Genomic DNA, 14,853 nt, shown 5'->3' with positions numbered 1-14,853 from the left:
CAACCCTCCTTCTATCTGTTTTCTATATCTATGAATCTCAGTCTGCTTGTTCATTTTTTTTTATATTCCACATATAAGTGAAATCATATGGCATTTGTCCTCTAACTCATTTCAGTCAGCACAACACACACTAGGTCTATCTATGCTGTTGGCAGATGGCAAGATTTTTTTTCTTTCTTGTGGCTGTTATATTCCATATATGTGCACCACTTCCTTCATCCATTCATCTATTGATGGACACTTAGGTTGCTTCCATATTTTGGCTATTATAAATAATGCTGCAATGAACAGTGTTTTGGTGTGTGTGTGTGTGTGTTTGTGTGTTTTTACTAAATACCCTGAAGTGGAATTGCTGGGTCCTTCTTTGTCACTTGTTTTAAAGTCTATTTTGTCTGGTATAACTATTGCTACCCCATCTTTTTTTTTCATTTCCATTTTCATAAAATACCTTTTTTTCATCTCAGTCTTTGTCTTCCAATCTGAAGTGGGTCTCTTGTACACAACATATGTAAGTGGGTCTTGTTTTGTTATCTCTTCAGCCATAGTATATCTTTTGATTTAGACATTTAACTCATTTGTATTTTTTTATTGATTTTCTTAGAGAGAGAGGGAGAAACAAACATCAATAGGCTGCCTCCGGCACACCCTCTACTGGGGATCCAGCCCGCAACCCAGGCATGTGCCCCGGCCGGGAATCATACCTGGACCTCTCAGTCCATGGGATGATGCTCAATCCACTGAAGCACACTGGCCAGGCTAACCCATTTGCATTTAAAGTAATTGTTAATAATTATGGCCATTTTGTTATTTGTGGGTTTTTTATTCTTCACCTGAGGATATACTTTTTGATTTTAGAGTGAGGGAAAGGGAAGAAAAAGAGAGAGGTACATTGATGTGAGAGAGAACATTGGCTGCCTTCCATATGTGGCCCAATCTGGGATTGAACCTACAACCTAGGAACAAACCTGCAACCTTTCAGTATGTGGTACAACACTCCACCAACTGAGCCACACCAGCCAGGGATATTCATGGTTTTTATGTTTCTTTTCTTTTTTCTACATTTCTTGTAATAGTAGTTTAGCTCTTTCTTGTCTTGGAAGTTCTTTATCTGTCCTTTGATTCTGAAAGTTAGCCTTGCTGGATAGAGCATCTTGGTTGTAGCTCCTTGGCTTTTTATCACTTTGAATAATTTGTGCCAAACCCTTCTGGTCTGCAAAGTTTCTATTGAGAACTCAGCTGACAGTCTTATGGGAGCTCCTTTGTAGGTAACTAACTGCTTTTCTCTTACCTTTAACCTTTGACATCTTAATTATGATGTGTCTTAGTGTGGACCTCTTTGGGTACATCTTGTTTGGGACTCTGCACCTCCTGAACTTGTGTGTCTATTTCCTTCACCAGTTTAAGAAAATTTTCTATCATTCTTTTTTCAAATAGGTTTTCAATTTTTTGGATTGCTATCTTCTACTGACACTCCCATGATGTTAATGTTGGGACTCTTGAAGTTGTCCCAAGAGGCTCCTTAAACTATCCTTATTTTTGGAGGGTTCTTTTTTCTTTTTGCTCTTCTAATTGGGTGTTTTCTGCATCCTTATCTTCCAAGACACAGATTTGATCCTCTGCTTCATCTACTCTACTGTTGATTCTCTGTAATATATTTTTATTTCTGTTATTGTATTGTTTACTTTGGACTGGTTCTTTTTTTATGTTTCTCTATTTTTTTAAATATGTTTTTACTAATGAGGGAGAGGGAGAGGGAGAAACATCGATCAGCTGCCTCTGCATGCCCTCTACTGGGGATCGAGCCCAACCCGGGCATGTCCCCTGACCATGAATCAAACCAGTGACCCCTGAGTTCATGGGATGATGCTCAGCCAGCTGAGCCACACCAGCCAGGGCTTTTCTATCGCCATTTTTTTATGTTTCCTATCTCTTTGTTGAAGTTCTCAGTAAGTCCATCTATTCTTTCCCTAAATTCATTGAGCATCTGCCAGTATTTTGACGTCTGCATCTGGTACATTGCTTGTCTCCATTTTGTTTGTTTTTTTCTGGAGTTTTGTTCTGTTTTTCATTTGGGACATGTTTCTTGTCTCCGCATTTTGGCTGCTTCTGTGTTTGTTTCTATGTATTAGATAGAGCTGCCACATCTCCCGATCTTGGTAAAGTGGCCTTATATGCAAGATACCCTATAAGGCCCAGTGGTGCAGCCTCCTTGGTCACCTGAGCTGGCTGCTTCAGATGCATTTCAGGCTCGGTGCACCTTCCTGTTGTAGTTGAGCCTTGATGGCTGTTGTTAGATCAATGAGAGAGTTTTACCCTGAGCCCAGTTTCTACAAGGACTAACCAAGTCCGCAGGAAGGGATTAGCTATGCATGGGCCAACCCCACAGAGCAGAATTCACCTCAGCAGAGATCTGGTGCCCCAATAAGTTCCTTGAGTGTGTCCTTTGCTCAAGGAGGTTGTTGGATGGTGCTCCAACCTGGTCTGACTCTGTCTATTGGGTCGGCTGGCTCCGGGGCTTCTTAGCAGGTCAAAGTCACCCACTATCTGTGGCCCTCCTGGGCCACCAGGCATGAGCTACAAAGCCATCTGCAGATGGCTGCTACTTGTGCTGGGCTTGGAGATGCCTAGGAGAGGCCATGCTGCAAACCAAGGTCAACTGCCACTAGTGCTGGGCTGGGGACACTTAACAAGTATGAGGTGAGTCAAGACAGTCCTTTTGTGTGCGAAAGCCTCTGAAAGGGTTTGGGTGGGCCTGCAATTTGCTTGGGGTGGGGTCCCAGGGAATTACCAGGGTGGAGTGAGTAGTGTTAGTCAGTTTGGTGGGGACTAAAATATGGCACTAGCCTGTCGGCTCTGAAGGGAAGGCTCAACGAAGGAACTTCTCTGCTAGCACTTTTATCTGGGAGAAAGCTGCCCCTCCAGCTCTCACTGGATAATTCAGTTTCTCCTCATATGTTCTGGTGCCTTTTGAGCTGCTGTCCCAGGACTAGAGCTCAGAGCAAATGGGTCTGAGTAAGTTCTTGCACAGGCCCTTAAAGAAGAATGCTTTAGACTTCAGCAGCCCTCATCTTAGCCACAATCTCTGCTAGATTTCACAGCTAGAAATTATGGGGACTTATTTCTTGGCACTGGAACCCTGGGCTGGGGGCCTGGGGTGAGGGCCAGGTGGGGACTTCTGCAGCTGAGCTATCCCCCCCCTGATTTTTAACCACAACATGTGGGTGTGGGACTAGCTCGATCCTCATCTCTGCTTTTGCCAGTCTTAGCTTGGCTTCTGTATATCCTTAGTTATATGACCACTGTTCACTAGATTTCAGGAAGTTGTCAATGATATTTGTTCTGTAGTTCATTTGTTTTGATGTTGGAGGATGTGAGTACCGCATTTACATATTCCGAATCTTGACTGAAGGCCCAATACTCAGCTACCTTCTAATTCTTTGTATCTCCTTTCCATTTTGGAAAGGTAAGAAGATACTTTTTAAGTTGAATGGTATTAGAGATCAGAATGAATTTATCATATGGAAGTGGAGTTCCAAAGACCTAATACTGTTTTAGTCATTTCAGAAGTGAGCTAGATAGATACTGGGGGATGGTTGTTGACATATATATTTAGATCTATATATAACGCAATATACCTTCAAAAATAATTATCACCTGGCTGGTGTGGCTCAGTGGTTGGGCATTGACCCATGCACCAAGAGGTTGCTGGTTCGATTCCTGGTCAGGGCACATCCCCCATTGGGGGACATGCAGGTGGCAGCCAGTTGATGTTCTCTCTCATTGATGTTTCTATCTCTCCCTCTCCCTTCCTCTCTCTCTAAAGTCAATAAAGAAAAAAAACTTTTTTTAATTATCAATTTTATTTGTACTTTGGTAGAATAGGCATACGTGTTACTTGCAAAATATTGTTTTACATAGACATTTCAGGCCCTGGCCGGTTTGGCTCAGCGGTTAGAGTGTCGACCTGCGGTCCAGAGAGACCCGGGTTTGGTTCCCACTAAGGGCAAGTACCTCGGTTGCAGTTTGTCCCCGGCCCTGGTTGGGTTGTGCGGGTGGCAACCACTCGATGTGTCCCTTTTATGTCGATGTTTCTCTCTCTCTCTCTTCCTCTCTCTCCCTCCCACTCTATCTGAACAACAACAAAAAAAGACATTTCAGGAAAGTTTTGAGTGGTAGTTAGAAATTAATGAAAAATGCAAAATACCTTTGAAAATAAAACATTCTATTTAATCTATAACACAGGAGTTGATAGAATGATTTGTATTCTTTTTTTTTTTATCCTCACCTGAGGACATTTTTACATTTTTTGTTCAGGTAGAGTGGGAGGAAGAGAGAGTGAGAAACATCAACATGAAAGGTACACATCGAGTGGCCGCCACCCGCACGACCAACCAGGGCCGGGGACAAACTGCAACCGAGGTACATGCCCTTAGAGGGAACCAAACCCGGGTCTCGCGGGACCGCAGGTCGATGCTCTAACCACTGAGCAAAACCAGCCAGGGTGAATGATTTGTATTTCATAAGAATAACAAAAAAAAGAAATGCTCTGAAATACTGCTGTGCTTTATTTAAAAATACTGTTGCTTTGCCCTGGCCGGTATGGCTCGGTAGTTAGAGCATCAACCCATGCACTTATGGGTGGTGGGTTTAATTCCTGGTCAAGGGCCCTTACCTGGGTTGCAGGTTCAATCGGTGGCCCTAGTAGGGGCGTGTATGGTGCAGGAGGCAACCAATCAATGTGTCTCTCTCACATTGATATTTCTCTCTCTCCCCTCCCTTCCACTTTCTCTAAAAATCAATGGAAAAATATCCTCAGGTGTGGATTAGCAAAAAATAAGTAAAATAAAATAGTTTATAATTTGTGGTAAAAATAAATAAATAAAATGTATCATCTTAATTGTTTTTTAGTGTATAGTTCAGTGGGGTTAAGTATATTCACACTGTTACACAATCAGTCTCCAGAACTTGTAAATCTGGAACTCTACAGTCATTAAACAACTCTCATTACCTTCTTTCTCAAGCCCCTGGCAAACACCATTTTACTTCCTTTCTCTGTGAATTTTTCTCGATAACTAGACATTTCTTTTTTTGTTATTCTTATGAAATATAAATCATTCTATCAACTTCTTGTGTTATAGATTAAATAGAATGTTTTATTTTCAAAGGTATTTTGCATTTTTCATTAATTTCTAACTACCACTCAAAACTTTCCTGAAATGTCTTATATAAAACATAATTTTTCTAGACACTTGGGCTGTTTCCAGATCTTAGCAATATAAGTGGCATGTGTCTTTTTATCACTGGCTATTTTATTTAGCATAATGTTCAAGATTCATCAATCTTATAGCATATGTTGACATTTTCTTTCTTATAGGACTAAATAATATTTCATTGTAGGTATATATCACATTTTGTTCATTTTATCTGTTGATGGACATGAGTTACTTCCACTTTTTGGCTATTATGAATAATGCTGCTATGTACATGGATGTATAAATATCTGTTCAAAACCCTACTTTCAAATCTTGGGGTGTATATACACAAGTAGGATTGCTGGATCATATGGTAATTCTCTTTTTAATTATTTTAAAGAATTGCCATTACTGTTTTCTGTAGTGTTTACACCAGTTTACATGTCTACCAATAAGGGTTCTAATTTCTCCACATTCTCATCTACACTTGTTATTTTCTGTTTTTTCAAAAACTTGAAATTTTATTTTTTATTCCATATCTATCTCTATCTCTATCTCTATCTCTATCTCTATCTCTATCTCTATCTCTATCTCTATCTCTATCTCTATCATCTATATCTATATCTATACATTTAACTTATTTATGTTACAGATGTTTCTTCTTTTCCCCCCATTGACATCTTCCTCTGTGCTCCTGCTCCCCTCCCCCCTTCACAGTATTGTTGTCTATGTCCATTGGTTATGCATATGTGCATATAAGTTCTTTGGTTTACCTCTTCCCATCCCCTCCTCTGAGGTTTGTCAGTCTGATCCCTACTTCTATGTCTCTGAGTCTGTTTGGTTCATCAGCATATTTTGTTCATTATATTCCGCAAATAAGTGAGATCATGTGATATTTGTCTTTCTTTGATTGGCTTAGTTTCACTTAGTGCAATACTCTCCAGGTCCCTCCATGTTGTCTCAAAGGATAAAAGATCTTTCTTTCTTACAGCTGCATAGTATTCCATTGTGTATATGTACCACAGCTTTTTTATCCACTCATCTATTAATGGACACCTGGGCTGTTTCCAGATCTTAGCAATTGTATATGGTGCTGCTATGAACATAGGGCTGCATATATTCTTTCTGATTGGTGTTTCAGGCTTCTTAGGGTATATTCCTAGAAGTGAGATCACTGGGTCAAATGGCAGATCAATTTTTAATTTTTTGAGGAAACACCATATTGTTTTCCATAGTGGCTGCACCAGTCTGCATTCCCACTAGCAGTGTACTAGAGTCCCCTTTTCTCCACAGCCTCGCCAACACTTGTTGTTTGATGATTTGTTGATGGTGGCCATTCTTTTTTTTTTTTTTTTTTATCCTCACCCGAGGATATTTTTCCATTTCTTGTACAGATATTTCTTGTGGGAGGGAGAGAGAGGAAGGGAGAGAGAGAGAGAAACATCGATGTGAAGGGACACATCGAGTGGCTGCCACCCGCACGACCAACCAGGGCCGGGGACAAACTGCAACCGAAGTACGTGCCCTTAGCGGGAACCGAACCCGGGTCTCTCCGGACCGCAGGCCGATGCTCTAACCGCTGAGCCAAACCGGCCAGGGCGATGGTGGCCATTCTGACAGGTGAGAAGTGATACCTCATTGTTTTAATTTGCATCTCTCTGATGATTTGTGACATTGAGCATTTTATCTTTTTCCTCTTGGCCATTTGTATGTCCTGTTTATAGAGAGGTGTTTATTTAGGTCCTCTGCCCATTTTTAAATTGGATTCTTTGTCTTCCTTTTGTTGAGTTGTATGAGCACTCTATATATTTGGGCAATTAACCCCTTACCTGATGTATCTTTGACAATTATGTTCTCCTGTACAGTAGGTTCCTTTTCCATTTTGATGGTTGTTTCTTTTGCTGTGCAGAAGCTTTTCAGTTTGATGTAGTTCCATTTATTAATTTTTTTCCTTTGTTTTCCTTGCCCTAGTTATTGTATCAGTGAAAATTCTGCTGCGTGTGATGTCTGAGATTTTGCTGCCTACATTTTCTTCTAGGATTTTTATGGATTCACGAGTCACATTTAAGTCTTTTATCTATTTTGAGTTTATTCTTGTGTATGGTGTAAGTTGGTCTAATTTTATTTTTTTGCATGTAGTTGTCCAATTTTCCCAACACCATTTGTTAAAGAGACTGTCTTTACTCCATTGTATGCTCTTGCCAACTTTGTCAAATATTAGTTGAGCATAATGTCTTGGGTCAATTTCTGGATTCTCTGTTCTGTTCCTGTGCTAGTACCATGCTGTTTTGATTACAATGGATTTGTAGTATAACCTGATATCTGGTATTGTGATCCCTCCTACTTTGTTCTTTTTCAAGATGCTGTGGCTATTCGGGGAATGCTTTGGTACAATATAAACCTTTGGAGTATTTGTTTTAATTCTGTGAAATATGTCATTGGTATTTTAATGGTGATTGCATTGAATCTATTGAATACTTTGAGTAGTATAGACATTTTAATGATGTTAATTCTTCCAATCCATGAACAAGATATATGCTTCTACTTTTTTATATCTTCCTCTGTATCCGTTTTCAATGCCCTATAGTTTCCTTTGCTTCTTTGGTTAAGTTTATTCCTAGGTATCTTAATTTTTTTGCTGCGATGGTAAATGGAATTATTTTTTTGGTTTCTCTCTCTGTGTGTTCATTTTTGGTGTATAAAAAATGCCAGTGATTTCTGGATGTTGATTTTGTATCCTGCTACTTTGCCGAATTCATTTATTAAATCTAGTAGTTTTTTGATGGAGTCTTTAGGGTTTTCTATGTACAATATCATGTCATCTTCAAATAATGACAGTTTTACTTCTTCCTTTCCAATTTTAATCCCTTTTATTTTTTCTTTTTGTCTGATTGCTGTGGTGAAGAATTTCAGTACTACATTACACAAGAGTGGAGAAAGTGGCCCTGGCCAGTTTGGCTCAGTGGTTAGAGCATTGGCCTGTGGACCAGAGAGTCCCAGGTTCGGTTCCCACTAGGGGCATGTACCTCAGTTGCAGTTTGTTCCCAGCCCTGGTTAGGATCGTGTGGGTGGTGGCCACTTGGTGTGTCTCTCTCACGTTGATGTTTCTCTCTCTCTCCCCGCCCCCCTCCTGCTCTATCTGAAGATAAATGCAGAAGTGTCCTTAGGTGAGGATTAAAAAAAAAAAAGTGATGAAAGTGGACATCTCTGTCTTGTTCCTGTTCCTAAGGGAAATGCATTTAGTTTTTGCCTTTTGAGTATGATGTTGGCTGTAGGCTTATTATATATGATCTTTATCGTATGTTGAGATATGATTCTTCTATTCCCATTTTGCTGAAAGTTTTTTATCAAAAATGGGTGCTGGATTTTGTCGAATGCTTTTTCAGCATCTATTGATATGATCATATGATTTTTATCTTTCATTTTCTTTATGTGGTGTATCACATTGATTGATTTACAAATTTTGTACCATCCTTGCATCCCTGGGATAAATCCCACTTGGTTATGGTGTATAATATTTTTAATATATTGCTGGATCTGATTTGCTAAGATTTTGTTGAGGATTTTGGTGTCTATAATTTTCTTTTCTTTCTTTCTTTTTTTTATCCTCACCTGAGGACATTTTTCCATTTTTTGTTCAGATAGAGTGTGTGTGTGTGGGGGGGACATCGACGTGAAAGGGACACATCGAGTGGTTGCCACCCACACGACCCAACCAGGGCTGGGGACAAACTGCAACCAAGGTACGTGCCTTTAATGGGAACCGAACCTGGGTCTCTCTGGACCGCAGGCTGACACTCTAACTGCTGAGCCAAACCGGTCAGGGCTGGCCTGTAATTTTCTTTCTTTGTAGTGTCTTTATCTGTTTTTGGGATTAGGGTAATGCTGGTCTCCTAAAAAGAGCTTGGATGTCTTCCTTCCTCCTGAATTTTTGGGAATAGTTTGAGGAGAATAGGTGATATTTCTTTGAATGTTTGGTAAAACTCTCCTGTGAATCCGTCCAGACCAGGGCTTTTGTTTGCTGGGAGTTTTTTGATTACTTCTTCTATTTCCTTAATTGTTATTGGTCTGTTCAGGTTTTCTAACTCTTCCCAGTTGAGCTTTTGAAGACTGTATGATTCTAAAAATGTGTCCATTTTGCCTAGGTTGTCAAATTTGTTGGCATATAATAGTTCATAGTATTTTCTTATAATCCCTTGTATTTCTGTGGTGTCAGTTGTTAGTTACTTCACCTCTTTTATTTCTGCTTGCTTTTATTTATTTATTGTCTTTATTGATTTTAGAGAGAGAGTGAGGGAGAGGGAGAGGGAGAGATAGAAACATCGATGAGAAAGAACATCGATCAGCCACCTCCTGCATGTCTCCCACTGGGGATTGGGCCTGCAACGTGGGCATGTGCCCCAACTGGGAGTCAAACTGGTGAGCTCCTGGAGCATGGGTCTGTGCTCAACCACTGAGTCACACTGGCCAGACTCATTTCTGATTTTATTAATTTGTGCCCTCTCTCTTTGTTTCTTGGTGAATCTGGCTAAAGGTTGACCAATCTTGTTTATTTTTTCAAAGAACCAGCTCTTGGTTTCATTGATCTTTTGCATTTTTTTTTTTTTTAGTCTCTATGTCATTTATTTCTTCTCCGATCTCTATTATTTCCTTCCTTCTACTAACTTGGGGTTTTTCTTTTTGTTTTTGTTTTTTTCTAAATCTTAAAGTTGTATGGTTAGATAGTTTATTAAAAATTTTTCTTATTTCTTGATGTAGGCCTGTATTGCTATGAACTTACCTCTCAGAACTGCTTTTGCTGTGTCCCATAGATTTTGTCTTGTTGTGTGTTCATTTTCATTGGTTTCCAGGGAGTTTTTTATTTCTTTCTTGATCTCATTGGTAACCCATTCATTGTTTAGTAACATTCTATTTAGCCTCCCTGTGTTTGAATGTTTTTGAGTGTTTTCATTGTAATTGATTTCTAGTTTCATGCCATTGTGATCTGAGAAGAGGCTTGATATGATTTCAGTCTTCTTGAATTTGTAGAGACTTTATGTCCTAACATGTGGTCTATCTTTGAGAATGTCCCATGTGCACTTGAGAAAAATGTATATTCTGCAGCTTTGGGGTTAAATGTTGTGTAAATATCAGTTAAGTCCAACTGATCTAGTTTGTTATTTAGAGACTCTGTGTCCTTGTTAATTTTTTGTCTAGGAGATCTACCCAGTGGTGTCAGTGGGCTGTTAAAGTTACCCACTGTGATTGTATTGCTATTGATCGCTCCCTTGAAGTCCTTTTGAAGTGTTTAAATATATTTTGGTGCTCCTGTAGTTGGTGCATATATGTTTACAAGGGTTATATTCTCTTGTTGTATTGATCTTTTTAATATTATGTAGTGACCTTCTTTGTCGCTTATTATGGCCCTCGTTTTGAAGTCTATCTTATCAGATATGAGTATTGTTATACCAGCTTTTTAAAAATTTCTTTTTGCCTGGAAAATTTTTTTCATCCCTTCACTTTCATCCTGTGTGAGTCTTTTGTTGTGAGATGGGTCTCTCGTAGACAGCATTTATATGGTCATGTTTTCTTATCCAATCAGCTACCCTATGTCTTTATTTTTCTCACCTGAGGACATTATCCATCTTCAGACAGAGTGGGAGGGAGAAAGAGGGGAAGAGAGAGAGAGAGAATCATCAATGTGCGAGAGACACATTGAGTGGTTGCCACCCACATGATTCCAACCGGGGCCAGGGACAAACTGCAACCAAGGCACGTGCCCCTGGCGGGAACTGAGCCCGGGACTCTCTGGTCTGCAGGCTGACGCTCCAACCGCTGAGACATAGGGCTACCCTATGTCTTTTGATTGGAGCATTTAAGCCATTTACATTTAAGGTTATTATTGATAGGTACTTATTAGTTGCTGTTTTTATTTTATGCCTGTGTACCTCTCTCTATATATATATATGTCGTCTTCTTCTTACAACCGTCCCTTTAACATTGCTGAATAGAGTAGTCTTGGATTCAGACCCTTGCCTGTCATTACTTTGTATACTTCATGTCACTCCCTTCTGGCCTGCAGTGTTTCTATTGAGACGTCCACTGACAATGTAATAGGAGCTCCCTTGTAGGTAACTTTCTGTCTCTCTCGCTTCCTTTAAGATTATTTTTCTATAAAGTTTGCCATTTTAATTAGGATGTGTCTAGCTGTGGGTCTTTTTGGGTTCATCTGTTTGGGACTCTCTGTGTTTCCTGGACTTGTGTGACTTTTTCCTTAATCAGATTAGGGATATTTTCTGTCATTGTTTCTTCAAACAGGTTCTCTATTCCTTCCTTCCTTCCTTCCTTTCTTCCTTTCTCTCTCTTTCTTTCTTTCTTTCTTTCTTTCTTTCTTTCTTTCTTTCTTTCTTTCTTTCTTTCTTTCTTTCTTTCTTTCTTTCTTTCTTTCTTTCTTTCTTTCCACTTCTGGTACCCCTGTGATGTGAATGCTGTTATGTTTATGTTGCCCAAAGCTCCCTTAAACTCTCCTCCTGTTTTTTAATTTTTTTTTTTTTTCCATTTGCTGCTCTGTTTGGGTGTTTTTTTCTACCTTGTCTTCTAACTCACTAATTTGTTCTTCAGCTTCTTCTAATCTACTATTGAATCCTTCCAAGGTGTTTTTGTTTTGTTTTTTTAATGTCAACTATGTCATTCTTTATTCCCACTTGATTTTTATTCATAGCATCTACCTCTTTTTTTATGCTGATGTAATTCCCACTGAGCTCTTTATAAGTCTTACTAAGTTGCTTGTAGCTCTCACTAAGTTGTTTGAGCATCCTTAAAACCATTGCTTTGAATTCTTTATCTGACAAATTGCTTGCTTCCATTTTATGTAGTTCCTTTTCTGGTGATTCCTCCTTTTCTTTCATTTTGGGGTTGTTTCTTTGTCTCACCATTTTAGCAGTCTGGTAGTTCCAGGCCAGGTGAGCTATGTTGGGATGTGTAGGCAGGTTGGTGTATATTAGAGAAGACTGGTATGCTTCCCAGACTATTTTGGTGCATGGCACTTCTTGTCTGCTGTGGGTACTGGAAGATTGACAACTGGCGGCTGGTATTGGTCTGTTGTGGTAGGTGCTGCTTGGGTGTGTGGTTCCAGCTGGTGCTCTGCTGGGGTGCACAGGTCTTTAGGTACTACTGCTGCGTGATGGGGCTCAGCTCTTGATCAGACACTGCTGATGCTGCTGAGGGTGAGCCTCAGCTCTCAATACTCTGGTGCTGTTGGGGGCCAAGGATACTCAGCTCCCAGGATTTTGCCGCTGCTGGGAGAGGGCTACACTCCCCATCCACAGCTGCAATGGTCAGGGGCGGGTCTTGGCTGCCTGAGCCTTGGTGCTGCTTGGACTGGGGCTCAGCTCCTGATCAGCCACTGCTGATGCTACTGGTCTCAGCTGCCAATCTGTGCTTCTGCTGGGGGATGAGTATCAGCTCCGGAGGCTCTTCTGCTAGGGGTGAGTCTGCCCCTGAGCAGCCTGTTGCTGCTGTGGGGGATGGTGCTCAGTTCCTGCCCACAGCTGCTTCCAGGAGCAGGTACCTTGACAGCACCACTACTGTGCACTGGTCCACGTTGCACAGTGGGATCCACTGGTCCGATAGTACAAAGCACACTGGTGGCCTCAGGTCGCTGGGCCCTCCCTACCCACTCCCTGCTGCCTCCTCCCAGAGAAGACCCAGTGGTTTTTCCACAATGGTGGGGTCTTGGGGACTTGAGCAGGGAAAAGCACCCTTACAAGCTGTGCATAGCAGTAGCCAGCTGCTCCCCCGTCCACAGCTCCAGAACTCTCTGCCCTAAGTTTCTGCACTGCTTCACCATTGCTTGTCCACACTCATGTCTACTTACACACTCTCTCACACTCACTCACGCTCTCACACACTCACACTAGCTCCAGTCCTGCCTGCTGCCATCTTCCTTCCAAAAAAGTGTGTTTTTAATAGTAGCCATTCTAACGGGTGTGCTTCTGACTCTTTTAAAGAGAAGCCCCAGATTTTGGATTATTAATGTATAATCAATTTTCAAATATGGCAATGATTAAAATTAAAAAACTAAAGACATTATATGAGACAAAACATGGATGCAAGGCAAAATGCAGCCAGAGGCTTCCAGCCTGAAGATAGCATCTATTTTAGAAATTGAAAGTGGATGACTATAAAAACTTATTTTTTCCCTGACCTGCATGGCATCATCTGGCGCACCAAAAGGTCACTGGTTTAATTGCTGGTCAGGGCACATGACCAGGCTATGGGTTCCATTCCCAGTTGGGGTGCCTGTAGGAGGCACCTGATCAATATTTCTCTTTCTCTCCCTCTTCCTTTCTTTCTCTCTCAAAACAAAACAAAAATGTAAACAAAAAAATTTTTTTTCATTTGGGAACTGTGAAATTTACCAAATATATTTATATATAAATTTACAAATATAAGACATGATGCTACAGGTAAGTTTTCTGAAGCCAAAAAGCCTGGGTTTGAAAACTAGTTAGTCACTTACTAGCTATGCAACTTTCATTTCTGGTCTTATCTGATCTGAAATCTATCTGCTCTGTCTACTTCACTAGCTTTTGGAGATTAAATAAAGTATATACTTAAATTTTTTAGGTATAGAGTAATATTTTAAAATTTTTTGAGGTCTACCCTATTAATTGTTCACACACACACACACACACACACACACACACACACAACGTGTCAAGAGAAGGGATAACTATTTAGGGAAGTCAAACAAATTCTCATGGAGGAGGCAACTTAGAGCCAGAGTTTAAGAAGGAATGGAAGTTTGCTAGGCATCTGAACAGGGTGGGAGGAAGAAAGCATACTATGAAAAACATGAACAAGTAGAGATCTTGATGGATAGATAGATGCATTATTTCAAACATTTTTATTGATGTCTACTATGTACCAGGCCCTGGGATAAATGGATTACAACAACCATCTGTGCCCTCAAGGAGTAAAAATGTAGTGTGTAAAAAAAGCAATTATAACAGCTAATAGTACTACAGAATAGTAATTGCAATGTCATAGTGTATGAAGTGAGTATAGGCCCAGTGTCCAATTAAGCTTAGGGGCAATTAGAATAGGTTTCCTGAAGATGGTAAAATCTAGATTAAATCGTAAAGGAAGAGAAGGAATAATGCTGAGCATAGGGAATATGAAAGGGCAAGAACTAAAGGTCAAGAGCCTTTGACGTGTTTCTAAGGATCCTGAAATTTAACACACAAACGAGGAGTTCTTAGAGGTTTTTAAACAAGAGGGTGACTTGATATTTGTCTTTCCAGTAAGATAACTGGGGTCATGATATGGAGAACGTGCTAGAGAAAGGAGAAATTGACAGGGAGAATTTTTTTTTTTTATCCTCATCAGAGGACATTTTTCCATTTTTTGTTCAGGTACAGTGGGAGGGAGAGAGCGAGAGTGAGAAACATCGATGTGAAAGGGACACATCGAGTGGCTGCCACCCCTACAACCAACCAGGGCTGGGGACAAACTGCAACCTAGGTACATGCCCTTAACGGGAACCGAACCCAGGTCTCTCTGAACTGCAGGCCGATGCTCCAACCGCTGAGCAAAACCGGCCAGGGTGACAGGGAGAATATTGAGCTCACAGACACAAAATGATAAAGGCCGAAGCAAGGCCTAAATGATGTGACTTTAT

The sequence above is a fragment of the Molossus molossus genome, unplaced genomic scaffold (genome assembly GCF_014108415.1).
Source record: "Molossus molossus isolate mMolMol1 unplaced genomic scaffold, mMolMol1.p scaffold_m16_p_16, whole genome shotgun sequence".
NCBI classification, from domain to species: domain Eukaryota; kingdom Metazoa; phylum Chordata; class Mammalia; order Chiroptera; family Molossidae; genus Molossus; species Molossus molossus.
Note: the sequence above shows the minus strand (reverse complement) of the source record.